This window comes from Octopus bimaculoides, chromosome 4 (genome assembly GCF_001194135.2).
Source record: "Octopus bimaculoides isolate UCB-OBI-ISO-001 chromosome 4, ASM119413v2, whole genome shotgun sequence".
In the NCBI taxonomy this organism is placed as follows: Eukaryota; Metazoa; Mollusca; class Cephalopoda; order Octopoda; family Octopodidae; genus Octopus; species Octopus bimaculoides.
Window position 1 is genome coordinate 138952644 of NC_068984.1, and position 7500 is coordinate 138960143.

A 7500-nucleotide genomic window follows, 5' to 3' on the forward strand; every position below is an offset into this window, starting at 1 on the left:
TGACGCGTGAGTAGAACTCATGTCGGGAAACCGCATGGCATACTCAGAATGTTGAAAAAAGATCGATAATAGGGCCCCTGAAAGGGATCCTTATATATATCTAATATATTTCATTTTAACAGCCAAGGGAAATAACCCATTCATTTACCTAAATCATTTGGTATAGATCAAATTGAGTATGCTTATTTCTGAGTATTTGAACTGTTAGAGTTATTTTCGCAATTTATCCAGTACAACCCTTAAACAACTAAATAGTATTTTCCTAAATAATAGATCCACTTATTTCGGTTAGTGACTTATTCACGAATATACCAACACTAGCGCCGGTGAGGGTAATATTCTCTAGGAACGCACAAAAGCCCTTTTCAGAGTTATTTACTTTGAATTGTTATTATCTCATATCTGATTAGCTTCACGAATATCAGTATACATACAGAAAAAAAAACAAATAAAATCAGTGACAGTTAAAATGGTTTTTTTGTATTCTTCTTTTCTACTTGGACAGTTTAAAATGTAGTTATAAGAATATGTCCTTCTGTTGAAATGTAATTTCATTAAATTTCTATATCCTTGTGCAGCTGAGGATTGCTCTGCATTTTACATTTCATGTAATGTTCACATTGCTTAATTACATGGAGTCGCATGAAACGATTGTACTGCATTAACTTTGGATGTCCTTGTTGCTTATTTTGATTTTAATCCCCTTATTTTGAAATTGTATGGATAATACCATACTTATTTCTGGTGCCTAAACTTAAGTACCATATTCACCTGAATCTATCTATATATATATATAACTGTGTGGTAAGTAGCTCGCTTACCAACCATGTGGTTCCGGGTTCAGTCCCACTGCGTGGCACCTTAGGCAAGTGTCTTCTATTATAGCATCGAGCCGACCAAAACCTTGTGAGTGGATTTGGTAGACGGAAACCGAACGAAGCCCGTCGTATATACGTATATATATGAGTGTTTGTGTGTCTGTGGTTGTCCCCGCAACATTGCTTAACAACCGATGCTGGTGTGTTTACGTTCCCGTAACTTAGCGGTTCGGCAAAAGAGCCGATAGGCTTACAAAGAATAAGTCCTGGGGTCGATTTGCTCGACTAAAGGCGCTGCTCCAGCATGGCCGCAGTCAAATAACTGAAATAAGTAAAAGAGTAAAGAGTATATGTATGTATATATATGTGCGTATGTGTGTTTGTGTGTGTGTGTATAAGTGTGTATGTGTGTGTGTTCGTGTGTGTATGTGAGAGAGAGAGAGAGAGAGAGAAAGAGAGAGAGGGAGTCTGAGATTGCATGGTGCAGTGCTGAGCGTGATGCACTAACGATCACGAGATCGTAGTTTCAATTCCTGGACTGGGTAGTGAGTAGTGTTCTTGGGCAAAACACTGCATCACACGTTCCTCTATCATCATTTCGATACCTGCTGTCTGGTACACCATGCGTCTCCTCGGGTAACGTCGATTTAATGGCGGGAGTGATCTAGTGTACAACACATACATTTGATCACCATAAACTAATCATTAGCGCCGGTATGTCAGCGCCATTGGCGTTCATTGATTACCGCTTGTCTGCATCTGGCGTTATAGTAATCAATGTTACTTCAATACTTTTGACAGTACAGACGATTCTTTCGATAAAAAAAAATATATGATACTAACACCTCTGGCACTAGACAAACTCTTTGCACTTAAGTTGTCACATCTTCCTTTAATGTTATTGTTAGCAATAAACGAAATGAAAAAGCAGCAAAAAATGACGAGCTTCATAGACAATAACAGATAATTATTTTTCCCGCAAAATTAAATCCGGACTGTATCTTAAAAAATTTCATTCTTCAGAACATGACATCTTAGTCTGTGAACTTCTATTGCAAGCCTAGAGATATGTATATTATTTATATTTTTAATAATGTCACGTTTTCTTTGATTCAACCCCCGTACCTCCATTATTTTAACGTTACAACGTGAATTTATTTATAAAGTAGTATCATTAGGTGTCAGCCAATATCAGTTGATTGAATTCATTTTTTTTTTTCAGTTGTATGACATAGAAACTTCTTAGATAGACTTTTGTATGCCCTTATATTTTGTACGATTTGATTAAATAATGGAACAATGAAATATGAAAACAAAATACTTCCTTTTGTTTAGTTTGTATAATTAAAGTATAACCATGTTTGGACATATAAAATACTTGCTCATACAATTATGGCGCATTGTTCAATGTCGTAGTTGTTAAGTTTTTTAATCTGAATTTTTAATTTCAAATCTTTTGTTAAGGGTGTTATCCGTTGCTCCTTGGTTTGCAGTTAGCATCTTCTGCTTACTGAGAGTAACTTAAAGTCATACAGTACTATGTAAAGTTTCATCGATGCTCTTACCATTTGTTTGTGAGTGTGTATTTGCGCTCACTCAAACGTTAGGGCAGCGGACTCGCGGTCGTGGGCTCGCATATTCGATTCCCAGCCCGGGCGTTGTGAGTGTTTATAGAGCGAAAACACTTAAAGCTCCACGAGGCTTCGGCTGTACTCTTTCACCACAACTTTCTCTCACTTTTTACTTCCTGTATTCCAAAGGGGCCAGCCTTATCACACACTGTGTCACGCTGAATCTCCCCGGGAACTACGTTAAGGGTACACGCGTCTGTAGAGTGTTCAGTCACTTACACGTTAATTTCACGAGCAGGCTGTTCCGTTGATCGGATCAACTGGAACCCACGTATTCGTAACTGACGGAGTTCAACGTAATAGTTCACTCTTCTCGATGTTATTGCTGTTGTTATTGTCGTATATGCTCTTATTATTTCCATTATCGCTGAAGGCGGCGAGCTAGCAGAATTGTTAGCACGCCCGGCGCAATGCGCAGTGGTATTCCACCTGCTGCTACGTTCTGAGTTCAAATTCCGTTCAGGTTAACTTTGCCTTTAGTCCTTTTGGGACCGATAAAATAAGTACCAGTTGAACAATGCAGTCGAGGTAATCGAGAACCCCCTCCACCAAAATTGCTGCCCTTGTGGCAAAACTTGAAACCCTTATTGCTGTTAATTGTTGTTTTTTATGTTGCTATTTATCCCATTGTTAAAAGTATAACTCATTAAAACAAAGGCTTTTTTCGCTGTTTATTTATTTTTTTTTTGAAATAGTTTATTCATTGTTTTTCCAAAATTTAAGATTGTAGGATGAGATTTGAGAGAGATCTTGCTGCCATGTCTAACAGACCAAGCGACCAGATCTAGGTTCCCATTGTATTTTTTTTTTACTTGTTTTTTGGAATCCTTCTCTGTGTGAGCAAGTACACATCTAATTTCACATGATGCCTAGTGAGGAAACGACTGCTAAAGTCGAGTGAACTAAGGTTTTGTTCATCGAGAGGGTGATTGAGTGGGATTCATTACAACTCTTTAACGTGATAAAAACCTCGTTTGTTCAGCATATTCCCGTTATTTGCAATGATAATTAGCATTTCCTCAAGAAATCCCGCAACACCATAGCGAACCAGGCCATTGAGAGTGAAATATAATAGTCGAAAACAGAGCGGAACTGTCCCTTTTTCAGAGGGCGGGTAGGTAATATAATAAATAATTTGTTTTTTTAGGGGCAAAATTCCAAACCTTTCTTAGTATAGATTAATCTGATTTCACTTGGGAACCGAAAGATAAAGTAAATACTGTCTCGAGTTATATGAGTCATGAGACTATTTAGCTGGTTTCAATAGCTTCTAAGTGAGCCAGATCACAGCATTTACCCTGAATAGAATTCCAGTACGTCGCAGGGTTACTCATTAACTGCTGACTAGTCTGGAGTGATGGAAAATGAAGTGTGTTGCTCACGAAGGCAACACACCACCTATTCCAGGAATCGAAATCTCGGTCATGCGATCGTGAGTGCAGCACCCTAAATAATGGGTCACGAAATTCCACAGAATCCATACACTAGCCTCGGAGTCAGAACACCGGGAATTTACTTATTGATTTAGTGGAGGACTCCCACCGCATTAATACACATAACCTTTCTTACAAATTCTCCTTCTTCTTCACTCCAAATACCTCAACTGTGGAATATGTTCCGATTATTCCAGTCTACCAAGGTAATCGGTACTAGGAATGTCTTTCTGTTAGGCTTTATATTCTACAGAGTTAAGTCCTATCTTAATCAAACTTTTCAGTGTTAAATTTAATCAAACGTTCAGAACCTCAGGACATGCATCAAACTTCCAAGAATGCCAACATTACGGATGCATCTAACTTCCGACATATCGCTTTAGTTTGTAACATATTAAAAGACGACAGGCACAACTGTAAAGGAAATTAAGATCTCCTTCATCAGCTTAAATCTCTCTACATTCTCAATGACAACTGGCATGCTTTCCATAGTAACAGATATATCGAAGACTTTCTTTCCTATATTACACTCCAGTTGCCTCTTTCTATAAATAAACATTGTTTTAAATGGCGACAGAAACTTCAAATGTATCCGAGAATAAGAATCATTACAATAGGCGCTGAGGAAATTATCTCTGATCTATATTCTATAAGTAGCGGAGTAAGTGTCAACTTACTTTAAGATCTAATGTACCCTAAAGTTCGAATATGATTTCGACATTCTATTTTCGGAGAATTAGATAATTGCCCACTGTTATTTCTGGCAACAAACACTCTTACACCGATTACAACTAACTTCTACTCGTTAATATCTCTTTTCTACTCTAGGCACAAGGTCCAATATTTTTGGGGAGGGGGGGCAGTCGATTAGATCGAACTCAGTACGCAACTGGTACTTAATTTATCGACCCCGAAAGGAAGAAAGGCTAAGTCGACCTCGGCGGAATTTGAACTCAGAACGTAGCGGCAGACGAAATACCGCTAAGTATTTCGCCCGGCATGCTAACGTTTCTTATTTCTTTATTGACCACAAGGGGCTACACATAGAGGGGACAAACAAGGACAGACAAACAGATTAAGTCGATCATAACGACCCCAGTGCGTAACTGGTACTTATTTAATCGACCCCGAAAGGATGAAAGGCAAAGTCGACCTCGGCAGAATTTGAACTCAGAACATAAAGACAGACGAAATACCGCTAAGCATTTCGCCGCCTTTGCTCGTTACTTGATGCACAAATACTTGTCTGCATGTTGATTAAATAACAAATGAACAAATGTACGCTGTAACTTTAATAGTGCAGTACTGATTAGTTGTTGACCTCTTCTAAGGTCATGTGCGACACTTCATAGGAAGACTTTTACGTGTCTTGAGTTATGCAACTGCAACTGTTTCAAATTCAGTAAAGCATTTCAAAAAGTAATATTCAGGAAATTGGTTACTTAACTGATGTCTGCTTCTCCTTCTACACTTTTTGATGACATCATTCTTCCTTAAAACTAGCAAACTACCTACCATTTCCTGCATCCGTGTTTACTTTTCTCTTCATCTCTATTTTGTGTTGTCTGATCCATAACCCACATTAAACGTTTCATTCAAGCATTATCATCCAGGCATGCAACCCTTTCAAAACGCTTCCCAGTGCACATCTTTTAGAATTATAAATACGAACATAACTTACTGCAATTAATAATTAGAAAACTAACTTCAAAATGCTCAACTCTCCTAAGCATAGTTGCAACGGAAAAAAAGCCACCAGCCATAAAAAACAAAAAACAAAAAGAAAACCGAAGAACTGTGAAGTAATGATGAAAGCTCTGGCAGTAAAGTTACGCATCTAACCGCTAAAAAGATTGAACATGAAATGAAGTCTTAATAATAAACATTACAAGATGACTGTAACAGTAATAAAGACTCACATCTAGTTGGAATAATGACTAATGACAGTAGACATCGGTTTGATATTAAGCAATTTATGAATCTAACAGTATAGCCAATTATTTCAATTTCTATTAATGATTTCCAAAATATATGCATCGACCGTTACTAATATCTCAGTTGCACTAGTTTCTCCTGTTTAATTTCCATGAATATTGAAATTCTTTACAGCAATATAAGCTAATTAATCAGTCGATAAATTATTCAGTTGGAATTATTAATTGCACATATTGTGCCTATTTATAGCTAGGAGAAAACAGCCAATGATTACTCAGAGACTTCGCGAAGTAGGCATAATTATATATAGACTGAACAATGTAGATGCCATGATATGTTATTATATAAATGTACAATTTGATTACTGATGTAATTTGGTTTTATATAACAATAATGTAAATCGGTTTCCATGGAGCATGCGTAACCGAGATCACAATATTCTCCAGGAACGAGAGACTAATCCATTGCAGGATCACTCATTACAATGTGAGTGGACTAAAACACCGTGAAATGGAGTATTTCGTTCAAGAACACAACGCACTACCTGGTTCGGTAATCGATCTCACGAGCTTTCGACCATGAGTACAACGCCCTAGCTACTACCAGACCATGCACCTTCACTGGTGGTGGTTGGCACTCCGTCGGTTACGACGACGAGGGTTCCAGTTGATCCAATCAACGGAACAGCCTGCTCCTGAAATTAACGTGCAGGTGGCTGAGCACTCCACAGACACGTGTACCCCTTAACGTAGTTCTCGGGGATATTCAGCGTGACACAGTGTGACAAGGCTGACCCTTTGAATTACAGGCACAACAGAAACAGGAAGTAAGAGTGAGAGAAAGTTGTGGTGAAAGAGTACAGCAGGGTTCGCCACCATCCCCTGCCGGAGCCTCGTGGAGCTTTAGGTGTTTTCGCTCAATAAACACTCACAACGCCCGGTCTGGGAATCGAAACTGCGATCCACTGGGCCATTGCACCACCTTCACTAAGAAAAGCATGGAAGTCACAAATTCTCACTTTCACATTAATGTAAATAAGGAGCTATTCTGCTGAGTCGAAACAAATTTAAAAGAAAAAACTGGCATTCCATCGGTTATAAAGACAAATGTTCTGGTTGACCCGATTAATGGAACAGCCTACTCGGGAAATTAACGCCCAAGTGGCTGAGCGCTCTACAGACACGTGTACCCTTAGCGTAGTTCTCAGAGAGATTCAGCATAACACAGAATGTGACAAGGACGGCCCTTTGTAATACAGATACAACTCGCTTTTACCTGCTGAGTCGACAGGAGCAACGTGAAATAATGTCTCTTGCTCAAAGACACATTGCGCCGCTGGAAATCGAACTCCTCATCGTGTGCCGATTACCCTAACCACTATGCCATGCGCCTTCACCGAAATTATGAAGTATTTTCAATAAATGCTTGTCGAAGCACAATATCATAACTGTTTCCAGTATTCAAGGAGAATCGTAATTTCATTTCCTAGTTACATCCAATTCACTCCTACAAATGTTGCAGACGAGGCGGAAGCTTTCGCCGAGCTTCTTAGTGAATAAAGCTTATATATCACTTCAACTATTCCGCCAACTAAACTTCATAAATACATTCTCACCCCATCTCCTTAAATCAGAGATTATATTCTAATGTAATGTTTTTTTTTTTCTAAATCTCTCAGCGACA